The sequence below is a fragment of the Suncus etruscus genome, chromosome 1 (genome assembly GCF_024139225.1).
Source record: "Suncus etruscus isolate mSunEtr1 chromosome 1, mSunEtr1.pri.cur, whole genome shotgun sequence".
NCBI lineage: Eukaryota > Metazoa > Chordata > Mammalia > Eulipotyphla > Soricidae > Suncus > Suncus etruscus.
Window position 1 is genome coordinate 199,463,012 of NC_064848.1, and position 24,683 is coordinate 199,487,694.

A 24,683-nucleotide genomic window follows, 5' to 3' on the forward strand; every position below is an offset into this window, starting at 1 on the left:
TGTCCTATATATATCTACTAGGCCTCTTTCTTCCATTTCTCTTTTCAGGTCTAGTATATTCTTGTTGGATTTCAGTCTGGTTGACCTATCAAGTGTTGACATGCCGTGTTGAGGTCTCCCACAATTATTGTGTTGTTATTGATATTATTTTTCAGATTTGTCAACAATTGTATGAAATATTTTTGCTGGCCTCTCATTTGGTGCATATATGTTTAGGAGAGTGATTTCTTCTGTTGTACGTATCCCTTGATTAATAAAAAATGTCCAACTTTGTCCCTTATAACTTTCCTGAGTATAAAGTTTGCATCAGATGATGAGCATTTTAGATGCCTATTGGTGTTCTATGTATGCTGCAAACACATCTACTTTTATTTTTAGGATGCTCTTTAGTTTTTCTTCTTGAGTCCTTTTTATGTCTTGGATTTCTATATAATGTGCTTGCTTTTTCGTCATTTAAAAGAATATACTTTTGTTTTCTAGGAAGTTTATATTACTGTGAAGAAGTTTTGTTGTGGTTCCCTATTTATTTTTTTTTTTTCTTTTGGAATTAGTGCTCAATGACATTAGCAACTATCATGGAATCTTTACCTGTGTTTTTATGGTTTCAAGCCTTACATCTAATCTTTAATACTTTTTGATAATTTTATATGTTGTGAGATAGTGTTCTTGTTTCAATATTTTGCAAGTAGGAATCGAATATTTTTCTGCGGAGGTGCACGCATAGCAGGGCTCAGGACATAATACCACATCTGTAATCACGAATCACTGTTGGAAGGGCTCGAGTTGCCAAGGATTGAACTCAGTTAGTTTCTCTACTTTTTTTCTAGCCCAATTTATTTGCTTGTAATTGTTCTTCTCAGGTGTTATTATGTCTTTCTTAATTTTGGGAAATGTATTAGTCTAGGACTTTGTTCATTTCACCTAGATATTGGTTCACAAATGCTTATAATAATCTCTTACAATTCTTTGGATTGTTGTGCTGTCTCCTATAATAACTTCTGTTTTCATTTTATTCCATCTAATAGTAGTTGATCTTTTTAATTTAGACTTTTCTGCCTATTTTATTCATCCCTTTGAACAAATATTGTATAGGGGGACCCGTGCCAACTGGCATAGACCTGAGACACCTACAGCATTTGAAAAACCAGCTCTCTGTTCATTAATTTTTTTAATTCTGAATTTGTTAAATTATACTTTAATGTTTACTGACTCCATCAATCTTAAATTATTTTAGGTGTAAATTATGCAATTTATTTGATACTTTTCTTCTTTCATGATGTAGAACTATATTATTCTCAATTTATTTTTTGTTTGTTTTGTTTTGGGGTTACTCCTGGATCTGAGCTCAGAAATCTCTCCTGGCAGACTCTGGGGACCAAATGGGATGCCAGGAATAGAACCATGGTCTGTCTTGTGTTGGCTGCATGCAAGTCAAATGCCCTGCCACTGTGCTATTGCTCTGGCCTTTGTACTTAAGTTTTTATCCATGCTATTTTTATGTTTACATCTTGTGTTGCCTTATTAATTTCCAGGTATTTTAAATTTATTTTTATTTATCTTATTTTATTAATTGATTAATTAATTTTATTTTCTTATTGACTCAATAATCAGTTGTTGCATATTGATTTGTTTCATGTTTAAAGATTTCTTTTGATATTATTATAGTTACTTTATGTTATTTAGTTTTCAATTAATTATTGATTCTTATGCTGTGCCCCAATGTGTCGCAAATCCTTAAAAATAATCATGTGCATTTTAGAATAATATAAACTCAGTTTTAAGGGAGTAGCCAAAGAGATGTCTCTTTGTCCATTTGGTCTGATTGGCAATTTAAAGTGGTTGTTTTCTTTATATATTATCTGATCTGTCTGTGATGACAGTAGTACAATAAAGTCCTCTAGTACATCATCGTGCTATTTTGTCATTCTTTAGGTCTGTTAATAGTCACTTAAATTATTTCAATGCTTCTTTATTTGGGATATATATACATATATATTTACATTTTAGAGCGCTAAATTTTCTTGACAGGTTTTTCTTTTAATTATTGTAAGATGACTATTTTCATATTTTTTAAGCTTGAAGTTTATTTCATCTGATGTAAGTCTGGTTATTTGTGCATTTTTATGATCATTTACTTGTAAAATTGTTTTCAAGACTTTTATTTTGAGCCTGTGATGATTTTTTTGGATCTCAGGTGCCTTTTTTTTTTTAATAGATAACAGAATATTGTAGTTTGTTTTGTTTATGCAAACTCTATGTGCCTTTTGATTAGTTGAGAAAACATTTAGAGGAATTATTAAAATACATTATTTCTATGTTTGAGGTACACCTGTTATGAGTTGTTCAAGTTATATATATATATATATATATCTTGTTTTCTTTCATGTTAACATTTTCTTGTTCTGAAATTACGTTATGGCTTATACATAAATTCTAAGTTTATACCTTATGTTGAACTTAAAGAAAGTAATACTTAAGTTCATTGTAAAAGCTCTATTATTATTCTCTTCTTCCTTTTTGTTTTATGTTTTCAGTGTCTTTCAAATTTTAGGTGGGACTTCTATTTATTTGACAGAAGTTACTTTGCTATATCCTAAAGGGTTTTTTAGTGAGTCTGGATTTATTTGACTATTTTTTTTCTCTGTAAAGTGAGTCCTCACTTCAACTCTACGAGATAATTTGCCTGGGTTTTTGGTTTGTTTGTTTTGTTTTATTTTTAGGTCACAGCTGGTGGTGCTTAGGACTTATTTTTCTCTCTGCATCATGTATTACTCCTGGCAGGTCGCAGGGGACCATATGGGATTCTGGAAATTGGACTTCAGGTTTGTCTGTGTGAAAGGCAATCATCCTACCACAGTACTACAGCTACAGCTCCTGGAGCCTGATTTCATTCATGAATTTAATTATGTTATATCTTTCCCTTCACCCAAGTAGACATTTTTATGAGAAATCCTACAATGAGTGTATAGGAATTTCTTTATATGTTGCAATTAGCATTTCTCTTGCTGTTTTTGGGAATCTCTTTTCATCAATGATTGTATCAATGTATGATTTTTGGATATATATTGGTTAGAAGTTATTTAACTTCCCAAATTTGGAAATCTCTGTTCCCATAGTTAGGGGAAATTCTTAGTTGACTTTTTTTCTTAGAATAAAATTTTTACCCTCCTTTATCTCCTCTTCTGAAATTCTTATGATACGGACATTGTTCTTTTTGATGTTGCTTCAAGTGTCTCATGCTATTTTAAAAAATTACTTTGCTCATGGTTTTGGAAGTTTTTATAACTAATCTTCCTTGTAATTTATTTGGTTTCAATATAGTCAGTGAATTCTATTGTTGAGCCCTTTTATTGTATTTTAAAATCCAATTACTGCATTCTTTAGTTTTGTGATTTCTTTTTTTTTTTTTTTTTTTGGTTTTTGGGCCACACCCATTTGACGCTCAGGGGTTACTCCTGGCTATGCGCTCAGAAATCGCCCCTGGCTTGGGGGGACCATATGGGACGCCGGGGGATCGAACTGCGGTCCTTCCTTGGCTAGCGCTTGCAAGGCAGACACCTTACCTCCAGCGCCACCTACCCGGCCCAAGTTTTGTGATTTCTATTTGGCCTTTATAATATTTTCTGCATCCTTGTTCAAGTTTTCCTTTTGTTTCACAATTGAGCTTCTAAATTCAATGAATAATCCTTGGATATAGCTGGGATATGACTTCAACAGGTTTTACAAGTCAAATTTTTCCACTCAGGATCACTGAAATATACAGCAGACAGGTACAGAGGTTGCAAATGTGTTTGGCAGATTCAACTTTGATGGAGGACTAGAGGAGGAGGGTTGACTGGTGTTCTACTAGTCAAACAAGTTAAGTTTCAGAGTAACTTCACAGTTTTCCCCAGAAACATTCATTCCAGTGTTTATCCCAGGTGATAAAAAAAATATGAGAATTACTGATTGACTCTGTGATCAAAAGAGAAGTTGTTTCCTGGATCTGTTCTCTGTACCATTCCCAAAATGGTTCCATGATCACAAAACTAGTGATCCTTACCTGAGGCCTTTCAAGCTCTTCCCAATTAGCCTTGCTGAACACAGGGATTGTAGGCACAGTGAGCCTTTCAATAGACTCCATATACAAGCAGGACAACTCACATGTTGAGTGCCACAGGCATAAGGAGGCAATTATAGTGGGCTGTGACCTCTGACCTCACAATAGGCTGGCTGTATTTCTGGAGAGTTAGTCACAGGGCTGCAGTTGCCCTCCAGCTGATTTCATAAGGATGGAACATTCACAGGAGTTCTGACAGTGAGCATATCAGACAATGGCACCTACTTGCTAGATATTTCTACTTTGGGAAATCTGGTGGGTGGGGGCTATTTTCTGGTTGTAGGGGTGGGACTTCCTTGCTAGCAGGCACGTGGGACTAACAGGGCCAATCTTGCTTCTCAGTTAGGAGTCATAGCTGCCAGTTAGCTAAGCTCTTTCTTAGGGGTCAGTGGAGCTCTCATTTTGGATTCTTATCAAAGGTTAGTAAAGATGATTATAATTGGGCATATTTCAAGGTGACTATTAGCAAATTTGTACAAAGATGTATAGATGGTGCCCGGAAGATCTCTAACTCCAAATCATTTCCCACAGCTACCTGCATCTCAGGTAAATGCTGGTTAGTGCTGCTTTGGGTTCTAGAACAAGTGAATCAACTTCCAGGTTTAGTAAGGACCATTTCTTAGCTTTTACTTGTTCTTCGGTTTCTTGCGTGTACTCTCAACACTACAACAGTAAATTGCAAAGTTCGGTGGACAAGTGTTAAGTACAACATCCTCCTCCCCAGATCTCCAGGGAAATGTTTTACACCTTTGTGATCACTTCCAATTGAAAGTGGTGGGTTTCCAGGATGGGGTTTCTTCTTTGGTAAGATTATTCTTTATTATCCTTCTTCTTGGCTTGATGTTAACTTTATTCCTGTGGTATAAGACCTGTTTGTCTAGGTTTTCAGTTAGCTTCCATCCAGGTTAATTCTTATTTGCTAGTTAAATTTCTATGATACTTGGAGGAGGGGGACACTGAACCTCCTTGTTGCTCCATCTTGGTGAGTTGGTATCTTGTAGCTGAGAATTTCAAGAGAATAGTTAAGTATTATGTCTGGAAACTTCAAACAGTCAAATGTATCGGAGAGGTCAAGGGTCCATAAAAAATCATTTACTGATTTGGTGATTGTTAGGATCAAATGTTTATGGGTAGGGGCTGGAAAGATAGCATGGAGATAGGGTGTTTGCCTCGCATGCATTAGGACGGTTGTTCTAATCCCGGCATCCCATAAGGTTCCCCGAGCCTTCCAATAGTGATTTCCAAATGTAGAACCAGGAGGAACCCCTGAGCATTGCCAGGTGTGACCCAAGAAACCAAAAAAAAATGTTTTTGGGTAAGGTTGTGTAGGATGGGTACAGTGAGAAGTATTTAACCTAAATATTTTCCTAAAGATAGGAAAGAAAAGGTCTTCTAAGAAGGAGTTAGTGAATAAGAAAAATTTTTGAATAAAGATAATGTAAAGTCTAAGAGAGAGATAGTCTAATGGGCAACAAACATGGACTTGTCATCATATTTGAAAAGTGCCTAGAAATGTGGGACAGATTTATTAAAATGATCATTCACAGTTTCTGACTTTATTAGGAACAGATGATCAGAGATGTGTAGAAAGAAAAAAACCTGCCCTGTAGTTGGATGGTGAGGGGTGTAAGTTATCTTAAAATTCTATAAACTATAGCCAAAGAGGGGAAAAAGTAAGTGTAAGTCAGTGGCATAATTTATTGGATAACTAAATGCTCTTTTTCTCCTGTGTTGATACAAGTATAAACCAACTACTAACAGTAATTATGCAACCTATGCCATCTTCCGTGGTCTGGCAGTAATCACCTTGAAGACTCATTCATATCTGCATTACCAGGTTATTGTTCAGAAATGAGTGAATACATCTATAAGAACAAGATTCAGGTAATGAAAGTCAGAAAGTACTGGGTACATTATCCATGATAAGCACTGCCAGGCACTGTGGCCTACATTGCTTCAATAATTTTCTATGAGGTTGATATTATTCCCACTTCCGACATGATGAGAATTTATTTAACTGGTCAAGGTCCCATTGCTAGGAAATGGCACAGACACAAGGCAGAGCAGGAAGCTGGAGTGTAGTGGGAGATGTGAGCAGGAGTTTCCCTCACTCAAGGGGACTATGATGTGGGTTCTGAAAAGGCTGCTTTTGATTAACAGTGGGAAGTTGACGGACTTTGTGAATGAAAAGGTACAATTTAGTGGTAAGATAATGAACTTCCAGATGAAGCAGTGAAAATGAGATGATGGAAGTAGTGAGGAGGGCTAGAAGGGCCCCGTAATTGAAGAAGGATGAGGGAATGGAAAGAGAGATCTGTAGGAATGGAAGTGAATAACCAGGATTTAGAATCCATTTTTTCCCCTTTTTTATTTTTTATGCCACTCTCAGATGTCTTCAGGACTCTGCTTGGCACTGCACATAGGACTAACTCCTGGTGGGCCCTGAGAACTATATTAGATTAAACTGGATTAAACACAATTGACTGAGTACAGGCAAGTACCTTACCCACTGTACTGTCCTCTGACCCCAAAGATCCATTTCTTTGCATTTACTTTTAATTTGTTGAGAAACTAGAACAGAGACTATAAAACATCAGAAAATAAAGCTACATAACATATTAGTTATCTATTGCTGCCTAGCAAATAACCCAACATTTAGTGGATTAAAATAACATTATCTTTCATCCACCAGTTTTATGGAAAAGGAATCTGGGAATGACTTAGCTGGTCCCTCCAATGAGGGTATTGTCACAGTCTTCTGTCAAAATAACAAGCCAGTGTGGCCTTCAGTTCAAGGTTTAGCTTGGACATGATCTGTTTTCATGCTCACAATGCAGTTGGCAGAACTCAGATCCTGGCAGGCTGCATAGAACCAAGAGCCTCCGTTCCTTGCCACTTAGTCTTTCTTCTGGTTTTATGAAAATGAGTAAGTGAGAAAGAGCAAGAGAGTTCCAGAAAACTTGAAGTCATAGTCTTTTAGAATTTCAGAAGTAATATCCCACCACTTTTGTTAGTAAGAATTGTCAGTTGGACCAGCCCACACACAGTGTGAGGTGGGGATTACACAAGAGTAAATGTCAGGAGGCAGGGATCACTAGTGGCTATTTTATTATTCTTAGTAGGTTTGTTTTGTTTTACCTGATCCTTTCTCAATTGACATACTGTTTAAGGAAAAGACCTTCAATTGTATGCTTCTCATCTAAATTTATGATTATAGGTTTGAGTAGCTTATAGATTTTTCCATGTCAGCTATACCTTTTTTAAATGTCATTAAATGACTTAATAACAAAACCATTTATAATGCTTCTAGCTCCTAAGTTAAGGTTTGAAACATATTGATGAAGGACAGATAATTTTTTTTCCTATTGTCTTCAGTGCCCCAAGAAGATTAATAATTGTGGTAAGGACCAGTACACATGGACTTCCAAAGGTACACACAAAATAGGTGTGCCAAAAAATACCTTTTGGGTTCTCTAAGTATATGTATAAAGATAGGTATAAAGATAGTTTTAAAGGTCTGTACATCTTTGTGAGAGGTGAATTCAACCAAGGCTATACCTTCTCACAATGCACCCAGAAAGTTTATGGTAAAAGAAGAGTTTCTCAACATCTAGCACTGGGATAATAGACTAGCCAGATACTTGCATCTCTATCTCATAAAATATGCAGCTCAAGCTAAAAAATATAAGAACTTAAACAATTTTGAGAAAAATATTAGGAGTAAATCTTTGTAATCCTGTAGTATGATAAGTTTCTTGGATATAAAACCAAAAGTATATCATCAAAAGAGCAGGTAAATTTTGACTTAATCAAAATAAAATACTTGTGTGCTATAACGGACACATTTAGTAAAATAGCTCACAGATAGGAGAAAAGATTTACAAATATTTAGTTATCAAATGCAGGGGTCCTCAAACTTTTTAAACAGGGGGCTAGTTCACTGTCCCTCAGACCATTGGAGGGTCTAACTATAGTAAAAACAAACCTTATGAACGAGTTCTTATGCACACTGCATATATCTTATTTTGCAATGAAGAAACAAAACAGATACAAATACAATATGCGGCCCGCGGACCATAGTTTGAGGACCACTGAAATAAGGGGTTTGCATATGAATAGAATTCATAAAAGATTAAAAAAATTGACACAATGTAAACATAGACTAAGCATTTGAATAGGTGATAGGTCAATTAATTCATGAAAACAGCCTTATCATCATATGTCATTAAAAATAGAAATTAGAATGCTATCATGGGTTACCATTTCATATAAGCTAGGATAATTATAACAGCAATTTATAAAAATATATTGGTGTACAACTACAGAAGATGGATTAAAACGACAGTGAAGGAACAGAACTTCTAGAACCACAAAGAAAGACGTCATCATAAGCTCCATTCCTTGACCTGTGCAGATAACAAGATCTCTAGATACAGAGGTCTGATATTATCACCCATGATGGAGCAGAAGTCTTCCATACACCACAAAGGCAGCGAAGGGAGAGTAAATGAACATGCAAGGAGTCTATAGTTATTCCTATGACAGTATACTTCAAAGGTGGAGAAATCCTGTATCTCTTAGGCCAAGGGAATTCCCTCTCTAATGTCTCCAATATTTACTGTGACTATGAAGGAAAGGAAAAAAAAAGAAGAAAATATTTTTTTTATTTATTTATCTATTTTTGACGTCTATGTCTTGGTTTGAATATGGAAGTTGTCATCTCCAATTTTATTATTTTTTCTTTTTTCTTTTTTCTTTTTGTGTTCTGTCATGTTTTTATGTCACAACTGTGGCTATTATGGGGTGCTTGTCCTTATTGCTGTAGTGCTTACTGGATTTTTTTATTTGATATTTTCTTATGTATTGTTGTAGTGTTTCACTTTTTTCCTTTTCTCTCTCAAATTGAGGTTGAGAGCCTCTAAAGGACTCCGCCTATTTTTGGCTTATTTGATTTTTACCCCATTTTATTTCTTGGGGGAGGTGAGGGTGGGAAAGAAGGGATGCAAGATGGGGAAGGGGTGGAAGGAGGACAACTTAGGTGATGAGAATTCCCCTGATTCAATGTTAATATGTACCTAAAATATTACTGTGAAAGATATGTAAGCCACTTTGGTCAGAATAAAAATTATAAAAAATATCGGTGTGATAATTAAAATGGTCATATAATGGCTCAAAATAATAATAGACATCTGCAACAAAGCTACTGCCAATATCATTTTCAACTGTGAGAAATGGAAGGTATTTCCTTGGAGATCGGGTACAAGGAACTGATTGTTTTGTATCTCTACTGTTGTCTAATATAATCTTAGAAGTTGTAGAAACAGCAATCAGGAAAAACAAAGAAATGAAAGGAATTCAAATTTAAAAAATGTTTAATTACAACTATTGTTATATGATATGATAATATGCATAGAAAACCCTAAAGAGACTGCTAAAAGCTTTTTGAAATAATAAACCAATACAGAAAAGTAGATGCAAATTCAACCCACAAATGTCTGTCTATTCCTTTATGCAAATAATTTGTGTGAGATCAGAGTCTATTCTATTAAAAATATTATCTGAAAACATTAGGTACATACAAATCAACTTAAAAGATTTTAAATATTACCCCAAGAAACTAAAATATACTCAAGAAAGAGATAGAACTTAGGAATATGTTATGATGTTATGTATGTTTTGTTATGTTATGTTATCTTATGATGTTATGCTTTTATGTTAATTTTCTGGCTTAGAACAATCAATGTCATCAAAATGACCATTCTACCTAAATTATGAAATACAGATTTAATGCAATTCCAATTCAAATCCCCATCACATTCTTCAAAGACTTAGATTAGTCAATAATAAGCTCTGTATTGACCCATAGAACACCCAAAATAGGCTATGCTACACTGGGAACTAGTAAATTGGGATGCATCATTGCTTAACTTAAAAATATACTAGAAACCTGTGTGTGATCTAAACAGCACAATATTGGAATAGGATTGACTTTATGACCAGTGGAATTGAACCAAACACCCAGAGACAAATGTCCAAATCTGTATTCAGTTAATTTTTGACAAAGGAAGTAGGTACATGAAGTTTAGTAGCGACAGCCTCTTTAAAAGATGGTGCTGGGGGTCTAGAGTAGTGGTGCAAGTGGTAGGGTGTTTGCCTTGTATGTGCTATAACCTAGGATGGACCCATGTTCAATCCCTGGCATCCCCTATGGTCTCCCAAGTCAGGAGTTACTCCTGTAACCCCTGAGCGTCACCAAGTGTGGCCCAAAAAACCACACACACACACACACACACACACACACACACACACACACAGATTGTGTTGGAAAAACTGCATAAATAAATGTAAAAATGAAACTGGATCCATATATCACACATTACACAACGGTCAACTAAGTGTAGATCAAAGACCTTGAGATTATACCATAATCCATAAAATACATTGAAGACGTATAAGTAGAATGCCACAAGATTTGAATCTCAAAGTTGTTTTAAAGATAGGGCCCTATTGGTCAGAACAACAACAACAAATTAAATAAATGGGGCCTTATCAGAATAAAAAAAATCTTCACAATTCAAGAAACATGAGCTAAAATTAAAGACACTAAACTGAATAGGAAAAATATTTGTATCCAACACAGCTATAAATGACAAGTACTTGAGATTTATAAAACTCTCACAAAAATCCAAAAGAAGTATCCTCAAACACTATCAAGAATGGGAAGAGGAGGGCCAGAGCTATGGCATAGCCCTAGGGCATTTGCCTTGAATGAGGCTGATCCAGGATGGACCTTGGATTGATCCCCAGCATACCATAAGTTCCCAGAGACAGGAGCTATTTCTGAGTGCATAGCCAGGAGTAACCGCTGAGTGTCACATGGTGTGGCCCAAAATGCCAAAAAACAACAACAACAACAAAAAAAAAACAAAAAAAGAATGAGAAGAGGAAATGAACAGACACTATATTGAGGAAGATAAACAAATGCACTCATCATCACTTACTATCTGGGAAATTAAAATAAGACGGTAACGAGATATCTGACACTAAGAATAACCTATCAAGAGAACTAGGAGATATTTATGTGGTGGTGGTGGAAAGGAATACTCCTTCAGTGCTGTTGGGAATGTTGCCTGGTTATTAACCCCTTTGATAAACAGCATTGAGTTTTCTTAGCAAAGTAAAATTAGAATTATCATATGACCCATGTATTCCATTTCATGGTATCTACTTCCAGGACGTAAATACATTCATTCAAAAGGAGTTATATACACTATTATTCATTGCATCACTCAACACAGTAGGTAGGGTATAAAATCAACCTAGTTGCCCAACCACAAATGAATGGCTGATGAAAGTATGGTATACATATACAATTGAATACTATGAAGTCACAAAGAATGCTACAGTAATGCATTTTGCTGAAATTTGGTTGGAATTGGAAGACACAATATTAAGTAAAGGAAGAAGATGAACACAGATCTCACTTATTTGTGTTAAGTAGAAGAATAATGGTAAATGGGAATATATAATCTCAAGGTGGAGATGTTTATATTACTCTTGGTCTGGGAACATAGTAATGAGAAGCATGGGGAAGGAAAGAAACTGAGGGGGTTAGTAATAACAGAGGGATGGGAAATCTCAGGGGTAAGGTTCAGGGGCCTGAACCCAAACTACAAAAATCAAATGTAAAACTGCCTGTCAAAAAGGCAGACTGGGGAATTGGAGACTAACTTGAGAATAATAGTGGAGGGAAGTTATAATGGTAGTGAGATTGATGATGGATCATTTTACGCCTAAAACTCGGCTAAGAATAACTTTGTAAATCATGCTTCCCAATAATTTTAATAAAAAAATTAAGGCCCAAGGAATGTTGATTTTTATTTCATTTTGTAATTTTCTACAAAATTATTGAAAGACCACATATTACATAATTGATCATAATACATTTGTTTCCAGGTAAGTGGGAGAGAAATTATTTAAGAAGAAAGAAAAATAAAAAAAAGAAAAAAGAGAAAGAAAAGGAAAGAAAAGATAGAAGGAAGGAAGAAAGAAAAAGAATGGATGGAAGGAGGGAAGAAAGAAATTTTTGAAATAAATGGATGAAAGGAAGAAAAAGATAGAAAAAGAAAAAGAAAGGAAGAGGAAGAGGTCGGAGAGATAGCGCAGCAGCGTTTGCCTTGCAAGCAGCCGATCCAGGACCTAAGGTGGTTGGTTCGAATCCCGGTGTCCCATATGGTCCCCCGTGCCTGCCAGGAGCTATTTCTGAGCAGACAGCCAGGAGTAACCCCTGAGCACCGCCGGGGGTGGCCCAAAAACAAAACAAAACAAAAACAAAAAAAAAAAAGAGGAAGAGGAAGAAACAAAAAAGAAAGGATAAATAAAAAAAAACAGCAACAAGAAATTTCTGAAAATTATTGTATCTTGCAGTGAGGTCATTAAGTCATCAGATACTCTTGCTGCTAGTTGATCTTTCTGCTACGTTTGTTTCTGAATTTTAGATGACTTCATGTACAACTTATTTCTGAATAGATATGTTTCTACTAGGATAGTGGTCCAGGAATTCTCAGCACTGTGACTATAAAAGTGAATTTTTGTGTGGTATGTTTTGGCTGCCAGGCCTTCCAGAAGTATGAAAAGGTGATATTGGGGGAGGGTGCCAGCACTCACTTCAAACAAAGTCCTGGTGATGTCAGCCTAAGTACCAGCAAACCTGGAGCTGAGATCAGATTGGTGTCTCTGTAGAGAGCTGTTGATGAGTGAGTGATGAAGCTGGGCCATTGGCAAAACGGAAAATTATGGGTGGTGGGTGTAGCTGGCTTGGCATCAGCAGGGTAGGGGCTTTTTCTGCTGCTCCTCCTGAAACTGCCAACTTTAAGCTGTGTGGTTGTTATACTCATAATTTCTCCTGGCTTGTTTTACATCTCTTTCGAGAATACATTGGGTCTATGGAGATGGCAGGATACAGAGATGGTAATTGTGTTTGCAGGGCCATTGTTCTGCTGCCAGGCCTTCCAGAAGATAGAGAAGGATGCCCGCACTGAACCAAAAATTAATCCTGGTGATATCAACCAAAATATCAGCATAGCTGATCATAGAGAATCATAGTTGAGTGATGAAGTTGGGCATACATACAATTTTTAAAGAAGTGTTGGTGAATATGGAGAGAAATTATACATTTAAACCTTGATGGTGGAACTATTAAAATGTGCAGATGTTTTGGTAATCTGTCAGTTTCTCAAATTAGTATATGTTTTGGCAATTCTATTGCAGGTATATCCCCCAAGGGTTGAGAACATACAGGTACAAAAGAATTTGAAAACAAACATTCATAGGAACATTATCTAGAGTAGCCAAAATGTGAAATAATTCCAAGTTGTCAACTGATGATTGAACAAGCTAAGTGCTTAATAATGTACATAAGCATAGAGATTCTGTTTGGCCATAAAGAGAAAAGCTGATGCATACCTCAGTATTGATGATCCTTAAAGTTATAATTTTTGAAAGGAGCCAGACATAAAGACAATTATTTAAGACCATGCATATAAATACCAAGAGCAGACAAATTCACATAGACAAAAAGAAGATTGGTTAGGTATAAGATGGTGGTTAAGAAATTGGGAATTGGGGCCGGAGAGATAGCATGGAGGTAAGGCGTTTGCCTTTCATGCAGAAGGTCATCGGTTCAAATCCCGGCGTCCCATATGGTCCCCCGAGCCTGCCAGGAGCGATTTCTGAGCATGAAGCCAGGAGTAACCCCTGAGCGCTGCCGGGTGTGACCCAAAAACCAAAAAAAAAAAAAAAAAAAAAAAAAAAAAGAAATTGGGAATTAGTGTTAATGGCTATGATACTCTTTGGTTGAAGAAATTTTCAATTCAGTGGTAGGTACTAATGAATAATTCTTTTGGCTATACCAAGAAGTCCTCAGGGCTCTAAGCTCAGATATCACTCTTGGCAGGCTTGGGGGACCATATGGGATGCTGGAATTGAACCTGGATCTGTCCTGTGTCAGCAAGGCAAATGCCCTACTGCTGTGCTATTACTCTGCCCCCATAATGAATGATTTTCTGATTATGTTCAGAATCACTGAATTATATAAACTAAAACCATCTCTTTCTCTATTTAGTTCTGAATTTTGACAATTTAATACATTGTATTAAAATGTGCTACTATTATGAAGGCACCTATAAAATAACTTGAATCTACTTAAACTATTACTTATTGACACTCTTTTCAATGCTTTTAGTTATGTTGTATCCTCCTCAGTGTATCTAACTTTACCACAAGAATTATCCAAACAACCTAAATGACTATAATGCTAAGAATTGTGGAGTTCCATTTAGCATAAACATGAAGACCAAGACAAGACCCATTATCTGCCACTTCAGCAGTTTGAATTTTTTAATTAACAGCTTATTTCTAATCTGTATGTAATTAGGTTAAATGCTGACACATGTCACATAAAATGGTCTATGAAAAAGTTCAAGTCCTAACACTTCAACCATGACTTCTCAAATTTGTTTTTAAAAATGTACATAATTGTTACTAAGCATCAGAGCAAATATATTTAAGGTTCAAAATACCTTGGCATAATATATTTTAAAGCAAAGATAGTTAATAATACAAATTAAAATGCCCAGAGTATATTGTGACACATGGTAGTGCTTCTTTTTTATTTAGCAATTTTCTTCTAAGTTCAAAACAGCTGGTAGGAGTAGCAAGTAAAAAAATAAAACAGATTTATGGAGCCCACCCAGGGCAATATTTTCATGTAAAATTAAACTTCTACTTGTAGATGAAGCAATGGAGTCCAACAAGATTGCACATTTTCAAGAGCAATCATTGTTGGTCTAAATTATCTGGAAGAAGGGAGCAATTCATATGGTTAGTTGATTACTATGCCTATAACTCACACCAAAATCTGAGAATTTCTGCCAAGCAATAACTAGAATTCAACCAACACTGCAGGCTATCGTCCTATTCAAGGAACTAAAGGAAAACACATAAAAAAATTTTTCCATTGAATCTTGTTTTGTGTTTTAAATTATATAATCCTAAAATTTGTTGCTAATGAATTTTTAGATAATCCTATATACAGTGAATATTAACTTCCACTTTACAATATTTGTATCAACTATAAATAGGTAAGAGAAAGAAGGGCTCTCACTAATAGTTGAATGATGAAAGTGGATGAGCACTGGATTTGGAAACACTTGCAAACTTCAGAGTACTTTTAGACTGAGCAAGAATAATCAATGGATTCTTCTCTAGGAAGAAACTTAAAATATATTGAAAAATGTATTTATGTGTGGATTTAAGAATTCTCCCCACTTGCTCCTCTGTTTTAAGAAAGACAACATTCAGAAGAATCAAGTCACACACACAATTATTGTACCTTGAATGATAGTCAAAGCTAGCACCATTCACAGAAAAGAGATGGGCATTGTACACCTTCAAGTGTGACATTTCCAGAAGGAAATAACATTCCTTATGAAAAAAAAATCTCAATTTAGAAGCATAATTTTATATAATCATACTATATCAAATTGAAATTTCCCATTAAACAAAGAAGAGATCAAAACCATAAAGACAAAAGTTATAATTTTTTTTAGTTTGAGGAGCACAAAAAACCCTAATATATTCCTTGACAGAAAGGATCCCATTAGAGTGGGGACTGGAGAAATGCTACCTATGTCTCATTGTTAGTCAGGTAAAAAAAAAAAAAAACTGAAATACAAATTGGAGATTAGGTCAAATCATTGCTGATATTAATTTTGCCAGATTTTATAACTGCATTTTGGTTATGTAACAAAATATTTCCTTCATTGATAGAAAATAAAAGTTGAGTTATTTATAGGCAAAGTCCATGATATAATTTATTTTAAACTAGTTTAAAAATGGACGAATTATATAGATCTGGATATAACTAATAGCAGCGATAGAAAAGTGAAGTAAAATATAATAGTGGCTAAATCTGAGCAAAGTATATGGGTATTTTTAATATTATTTTTATTTCAAAAATTTATCTATAATGAAGTTAGTTCTAAATAAAAAAGTTAAAAATATACCATGGATCTGGGAAAATTTTCTTTCCCTTGGCATAAAGTGGCTTGCTTGAGAACTCAGCAAATGAATCCCTTGACTTGGGAAATCTACAACTGGTGCTTTTCAAACATGAGTTTGTAAATTAAGGTTTGTATGCAAGTTCAGGTTAATGTCAAAAGGAAAAGGAAAAAGTATAATTTTATTTCTATTTAGGAGCTATTTGGTTACAAGAAAAACAAATCCATGTTAATAGAAAGGAAATTTGGTATAAGGAGCCAAGAGAATTTATGTGAACACACTGTAGAGAAAATACTGCTGGCCTCATGGGAACTCTTAAGATGTCAGACTCCTCTTTCTCCTTTTGTCTGCCTTTGCCTAGCTTCCTTCTCTCAGACTTTCTTTTTGTGTCTCTTTATCTATCTCTGTCTCCATTCTTTCTATGCGTCTTTTTTTTTCTCTCTCATATAATCATTTGTGTACTGAAATGTAGGATGACTAAACACAAAAGTAAGCTACTACAACTTCAGGAAAAGGTATTGAGAGCTGGACTATTTAGGCACCACAGAGATTTTACTTTTAGGTTGAAGTGAAAGTAACACTGACCAATGGATTTGATTTATATTCAATGGATAATCTGAGGTTTAATTATAATGCTATTGAGTATATATTTTTTTGACTATTTAGATATTTTTTCTTGTAGGCAGCAGAATATTGGATTCAGCTTTTTGATCCATTTTGCTACTCTATGTATCTTAACTGTTGCATTTAGTCCATTGATGTTGAGAGATAACTGTCTTGGGATTTAGTGTCAATTAATTATATAATTAATTTGATTCACTGTGATAATTTATCATAAGGCTATGGAATTTTGAGACATTTAAAATTTTAAAATAGTAACATGTTTAGAATTGGATTTTATAAAAATCCTTTGACAGGGGCAGAGTGATAATACAATGGGTAGGACACTTGCAAGCCTTTGCACTTAGATAAACCTGAGTTTGATATCTGGCATTCCATATGGTCACCAAAAAACTAGTATCTCTAGTACTAACTCCTGAGTGCAGATCTAGGAGTAATCCCTGACGACTGCCATCTGTAGCCCTAAAACATAACAAAAAACCCCTTGACATAGCATGGTAGAAGTACTTTAGAGGAGAGGGTGGTTGTGAGATATTGAGATGCTATTCTTTTACTGTTCAAGCAGTTATGTAATTTGAATTGGGATAGTGCAGCAGAGGAGGAGAGAAAAGTTTGGATGGAACATCATTTTAGGATCATTTTTTAACTTTATGACTCATAGTTGGTATGAAACCAATCTCAGTTCCCACCTTGGAACCACATGTTCCCTTGAGCATCAATTGGTGCTACCATAGTCCTGTAGGACCTCTGAGCATTACTCTGAGTATCCCTGGAGGCCCCTGAGTACCACGTGAGTGGTTTTGGTAAACTCTACAGAGTCAAAGAAATATCAAATCCTTAAGTTCGTGCATTGAGCCTCCAGCATGCTTGGTCAGTAATCATTCAGAAAGCCATTCATCTGATCAAGCAAAAGTAGCCTTTAATGTGAGAAATAAAAATACAACCAGAAGCAAAATTAAGGATATTCTGGGTTGGGATTATGGCTTAATGATAAAGCTCATTCTTTGCAGTGGTATTGGGCTCAGTCCTTGGTACTGAAAAAATAAAATAAAGCATTTGTCATGTAGGAGATTAAGTAAAAATGGTAGACAGATACATGCCTTTTATATTGGTGGCCCTGGGTTCTATCCCTTGCCTTATTTGGGTCTATGAGTACCCAAAATCCACTAAAGTAAAACAACCCAAAATCTACATTTCTTTACCCAGGAAATGAATCAAAAAGGAGTGCATGTTTTGTATGCAGGAACCTAGGTTTATTGTCTGACAGTAGATGGTCCCTTCCAAGAATCACCAGAATGGCTCCTGATCACTAATCATAAATTAATCCCAACTAACTGTTTGGAGTAGCCACCAAAATTAGAATTTGATTGACAAGTTTGGATGTTGGAGTCAGTTTTGTATTTTTTTTTTTTTGAAAATACCTCAAAGTGCTCAAGGTTTATTGCTGGCTTTGTGCTCAGGAATCACTCCTGCAGGCTCAGGATACCAGGCTCAGGTGCTGGGGATTCAATCCTGGTTGGATGCTTGCAAGGCAAACACCTACCTACAGTACTATCTCTTAGGCCAGGCGTTGGGTTTAATCTAAAAAAGTTTATATTTATTTCCTAGTTTTCCAGTAGTGAATGATATAGTTCTTGATGGAGACTTAAAGAACTAGAAAGGTTGTAATTTTCAGGGTATGCAATGTATATAGGTGGTGTTAGTTTTAGAAATCAAAAAGACACAAATGGAGTTTCTGCTTTTCTAGGCCTATGCAATTTGGACCTTGAGGCCTTGATGATAGAGTAAAAGTATATATATATATTGTCAATGGTATATATAACATATAACAATATTATAACATTGTTATATAATATACAAAATATTATACTATATAATATATAGTAAAATATGATATTATGTTATCATATTACATTAAAATACATTATAAGATTATTATTGAGAAAAGTGTGTTTGCTACAAAAGGCCATATCAATTTATGCAGTAACTTCGTGAGAAGGGCAAAAGGTAGACGAAAGGAGCTATTTGGACCAAACATATCTGAAGAGCTCTAACATTTAGGTAACAGAGGAAGGGTGATGGGAGAATCTCCAGCAGAAGATAGAAATAGAGATGTAGGTGGAAAATCAGTAGCCAAAGTCTGTCATCTTTCTGGTTTTCATGACAATGACAGGGCCTTTGGTCTTATATCCTTATTATAAATCAGTCAAGCTGCAGATCTTCCAAGTTTCATGTATGGTCATGGTGGTAATAGGTGATGGAGCTGGAACTCTAAACTTTTTATGTTAAGCATTGTCCCATTGATTCATTCAACAACACATGTCAACTTCATCTTCTACATAATGGATACTAGAGACAAGATGATGAATTAAAGCCAGATAGTAGAATTCCATGCTTATTAACTTATAATTTGGTACAAATTAAAATGTATCAGAAGTGTGGATTGAGTAAACTAGACCACTTGTTTCTATTGCCACAGAGCATATCACTACAAATTTATGGTGTGTAACAAAATGCATCTACTCTATCATGGTTCTGAAGCAAAAGATTGAGCTGAACTGATGCAGAGTCTGCAGAGCATGTCCAAAGACTGAATTCAAGGATGATCTGGACTCTCTTTGAGACTTCAAGTAAGACTCCATCTTCAATTTCATTCTGATTAGTAAAAGGCAAAACTCACTTTCCTGTTACTGCAAGAAAAATCTCTTTGAGTTTTGGGGAGTTGTTAGTCAAGGGCCCTTTTTAACTCCTGGAGATCTTTGAAATCTCATTGTCCTGGACTTTCTCATGCCTCCCCTTTACAACTTCACCAAATAATCCTTCCAGATTTTTCACCAAGTCCCCCACATAGAATTCTCCTCAAACTCTCAATGAAGCTTTTTTAATGGCTTTTTTTAGGCTTGCCTGGGTAATTGGTCCTTGGTTATAGAATTTATCAGAATCACAAAATATTACTAACCATAGTCTTTTGTTCACCACTCACAAAGAAGTAGATCGTATTGAGATATTTTTTGGGGGGGTGAGTGAAGCCACTTATTTATCATGCAGTTGAGTTCAGTATCATACTGACTTTTGATATAGTCACAAGTTATTTCTGTGCAGGGCTGGGAATAGCCCACTGGTTGGTGCTCAACACTTTCTTAATTCCCCAAAGGTAGAGATCTTTAATTCTCTGCCCTCTAAAATAAACAAACAGAACACCTCCTTTTTTGGTCAGAGATTGCAGCTCAGAGATATAGTACAAACCTTGCATGAGCAAGGGCCTGGGTTTGATCCCAGCACTGAAAAACTACCAGGTAACCCAGCAAAATAAAATAAACAACACACAAATCAAAAAAATGAGCTGAGGCAAAAACATATCAGTGTTGAAAGGCAAGAATGCATGGATTGCACTGACTTGACTATTAGAGAATCAATCTTTTCTGAGAAAGAGCTGGGTCTCTTTGGAAAATCAGCTTCCCAAGTGGAAACATAGAAGACAGTTTTGCAGCAAACCACGAGTCCTTTCTTTGCTTCTCTGAGATTCCACAGAGGGAAAACTCAGCTGCCCTTCTGGAAAGAGATTGCTCTAGCCTGCATGGAAGGCCACCCAGGAAGGAGCATGCTCATGTAGGAATCTGAAGAAAGTGCAGGGAGCATAGCATTGGGGCTTCTATAGCAGCTGCTTCACTGCCTCTCCCAGAGAGATCAAGACACGCGGCTCCCTGGAGAGAGCTAGTGAGGGAACCCAGGATGCTAGTGATTAAGGGGAAAATAATGCTCTGGGGATGAGCAACAGCAGGGCCATCCTCCTGCCTAACCTCCCAGTGCGTTTTCGCCTGCTGCTTTTCAAATAGCAGCAGGATGGCTTTATTTTCTGAGAAAGCAAAGGGAGACAGGGATATGGACCAGGCAATGAAGAGGGTTGCCAGCCTGGGAATCTGGAGAAGGGATGCTTAGCTTTCACAATCGAAAAGGTCAGAGAATCATCAGAGAAAATGGATGGAAAAATCTGTGACAATCTTGCTAGGAGCTATAAAATTACAAGCAGACCAGGCGTGCTTACTCAAGGACCCCAAACCGAGTGGAGTCTTGATTTCTGTGTTGTCATGAAATCCCTGGAATCAGCTTTGGTGTTAAAAGAAAACAAAACAACAGTCATATGCTTCTCTTTTTCCTCCTCCTCCCTTTCCTTTTCTCCTTCTCTTTCTCTTTCTCCTCCTCTGCCTTCTCCTCCTTGTTGTTGTTCTCCTCCTCCTTCTCTCCCTTCTTCCTCTTTTTCTTGCTCTTCTCCTTTGCTTTTTTTCACTACTTATTCTCCCCCTTCCTCCTTCACCTCCTCTTCTTGATCATTCTTCTCCTCCCCCACTTCTCTTCTGCCTTCTTTTTCTTTCTTTTTCTCTCTTTTAAGCTAGTTTAAACCACTAACGAAGTACTTTGTTATTATGTTGTTATGTCTTTTTTCCCACAAAAGAGAATCAGCAGCATTCCCAAAGCTCTGCAAAAAACAGGGGGAAAAAAATCATCAGATGAGGCCACCTGGAATTGAAGCATTTTGTAATATCAGTGCACCTAAATTGATTCATATCAATTTGAGCACTATTATTTGAGCATTCTTAGCCAAGTTGATTTCTCTTGTGAGCCCTATAGATTTTTGATATCTCAGCTACAATATAGAAATGGAAGAGCAATGTCTATACTGTTTAATAGAATCCACATAGGGTATGTTTTCAATAAATAATGAAATGCAAGCTGTCTTGGATCTACAAGCTGTCTTGTAGGTGATATTTCCTCCTATGATCTTGGTTGACTTCTCAAAAACTGGCAAAGCCTATATCCCACAATAAAGATTAGCAAGGCAACTTTTGTTTTCCACTTGCCTTAGAAATGGGCATCAGACCCAATTCTGTTCTGAACTTCTGCCATCACTTGCAAACTCTAAGAAGAGATCACAATCTGAAAAAGAAGGAAAAATAGAGAAGAAAGCACAGATTTCCTGACACCAAAGAACTGTAAATGAATCCTAGAGCTTCTTTGATGTGCATTGAATTAACTGTGCTTTGCAATAAGCAAATCTTAATTATTAGCAATTTCAGACAAAGAATGAGTTTGTTGCTCCTATGTTGTGTGCGTTTTGATTGTTAAAGGAACTTACTTCATGCCTTCACTAATTAGGATATACACATATATTTCTACACATATATTTCTTTATTTTCCTTTCTCCAAGATTTTTTAAGGCATATTTGTCATTTTTCATGAGTCTACTCCTCAAATCCTAATGTTTTTGATATCTCATGTTCATGTATTGTCCTCATAAGACTTATCTATGAGACAGCCTCAGCTTTCCAAATGCTCAAGGAAAATCGTATCTCAGTAATTAGAGATTTAATTTCTTTCTCGTTCTCTTCTTCCATTTTCTCTTGTCCATCAACCCCATTAATTGAACGTACATAAAGATTCCAAGGTTACAGACTTGGACCTGACCTCTCCATTGACCTGGACAAATGAATGGACTGTTTCTTTCCATCATAAACCTGTGCTGATTACTGAAAAATACCTTTTCTTCTGGTCTTCAAAGTCTCTTTCAATATTGTTCTCTGCTCTGTGAGACTATGGAATCTTTGCTAAGGCTGAAGTCTTTGTGCCTTGGGGATTAAGATTACCAAGCACTGTAGTCTGTCCTAGCCTGAGAACTTTGGAGGAATGCAAATTCAGATGAAAGCACTCCATAAACATGATTATTTGACAGCATGATAAAGTATTGCTGAATGATTACTACAGGAGAAGCAAATACAGTGATAGAAAGTAATATGAATCTTTTAGCTCTTTAACCATAATTCTTAGATGAAATCATGTTGGAAGTATCTATAAGTTTTTATTTTGGGGGGGGGTCACACCGGCAGCGCTCAGAGGTTACTCCTGGATTTACGCTCTATGCTCAGAAATCACTCCTGGCAGGCTCGTCGTGCATATGGGATGCCGAGATTTGAACCACTATCCTTCTACACGCAAGGCAAATGCCTTACCTCCATGCTATCTCTTCAGGCCCCAGTATCTACAAGTTTTACTTCTATAGCATGCATTTGCTGAGTTCAATTTAATAAGACTGACTTGTGATTAGTCCCAGTATTTTGTATTTGCAAAACACTGAGAGATTTTTAGTTAAAGAACTATTAATGAGCATATAATTTTTGGGGGGTTTTGGGTCACACCTGGCAGTGCTCAGAGGTTACTCTTGGCTCCATGCTCAGAAATCACCCCCAGCAGGCTCGGGGGACCATATGGGATGCCAGGATTCGAACCACCGTCTTCCATGCAAGGCGAATGCCTTACCACTGTGCTATCTCTTCGGCCCCTGAGCATATAATTTTTAAAGACTTTATTTAGTCACCATAGATTACAAAGGTTTAGGGCATGCAAAGATTCAACACCAATCCCATCACCAATATTCACTCTCTTCTACCAATGTCCCTCCCCCCACATTTCTCTCCCACCTCCCAGCTTCAAAGCACTCTTCAAAGTATTAATATTATAGAAACAATAAATATTAAGGAGCTATTATAAATTAGAAAAGACTAAGGAGAATGCTAACTAAAAAGTGAAATCCTTAGTTCACGCCCTAAAAAAAAGAAAAAAAGGGAAACACTGCCATTTGAATATGACCTGACATTTAGTAAAAGCATTGCTCTACTATTGATTCCTAGATTTTGATCACTGATTGCAGATATTTGAGATGTTAACATTGGGAAATTTAAGAAGACTTACAGAAGGAAAATATCTGCTCTTTCTCCAACTTGTTGTCAAGTATGAAATTGTTTCAGGTACAAAGGTCAAAAGGTAAAGACATATGGCAAGGAGATTGGAATGAAGTAGAGTGATTTTCATTGACTATAGAAATGAGGAATCCTCATTGTCAACTAGTCTATATTTGTAAAACATCTGTTAACATAAACAGAGCTTTAGCAAATGCTTTCATGCCTTAATAAAAGATGACTATTTAGGAAAAGAAGACTTTAAAATATTGATTTGTAAAGCTCTTGAGTGGAGAAAAATCAACAAATTATATGGAGGAACACTGTCATCACATTTGTGTAAAACATGATCTGTATATATATATATATATTTAAATTTTTATAGTGAAATATTTGAAAGTAAACACAGAAATTGCAATGTGTGATTGGCTTTGAAAACAATAGGCAGTGTTGTATATATAATTTTCCACTATATTTTTCTATATAAAGTTGGTATTTCTTATAGCATGAATGTGCTTTGTCCTTATCATAGGTAAAATATTCATGAAAAGTTGGGAAGTAAGAGCCACATCCATTCCTCACCTCTGTTGCTTTGTAAGATCACTCACCCTTTGGGAATTTCATGGTTTTCTTCTGAAAGAGCAAATGCTTTCTTGTGTCTGAGGTGAAGTAGTTCAGTTTATGCAAACACTCTCCAGAAGTGACTCTGCTTTTCTAGGGTGTCTTACAATAGAGTTTATGATGCTGACATGTCTTAGTGCTACTACTGCTTTGAACCTGGGTCACTGGACTAACATGTATGTGCTAGGTTCCTCCTGAGAAAAGAACCCTGTTACCTTGAAGCTCATGAATACCTTGGGAGTCTACCTAAATTCTGTATCTCCTTCAACTTTAATTCACTCACATTTTCATCCATTTGTCTAAACTTTTAGCAAGGGTTCATGTTTAATATGAAATATATACATCTTAAATTAACAGCGATACTTACGTACATTTGTTCTCAACTTATTGCACCCAATATTGCATAAGCAACTTTTTGTTTGAAGAGAGAGAAATTTAATAGAAACAAACTAAGCAAACATATTGAAAATGGACAAATATGTGCCCTCTCTGATCTGTGATAAACTGTATTTTTTGTTTGTTTGTTTTGTTTGTTTGTTTTTTTGGGCCAC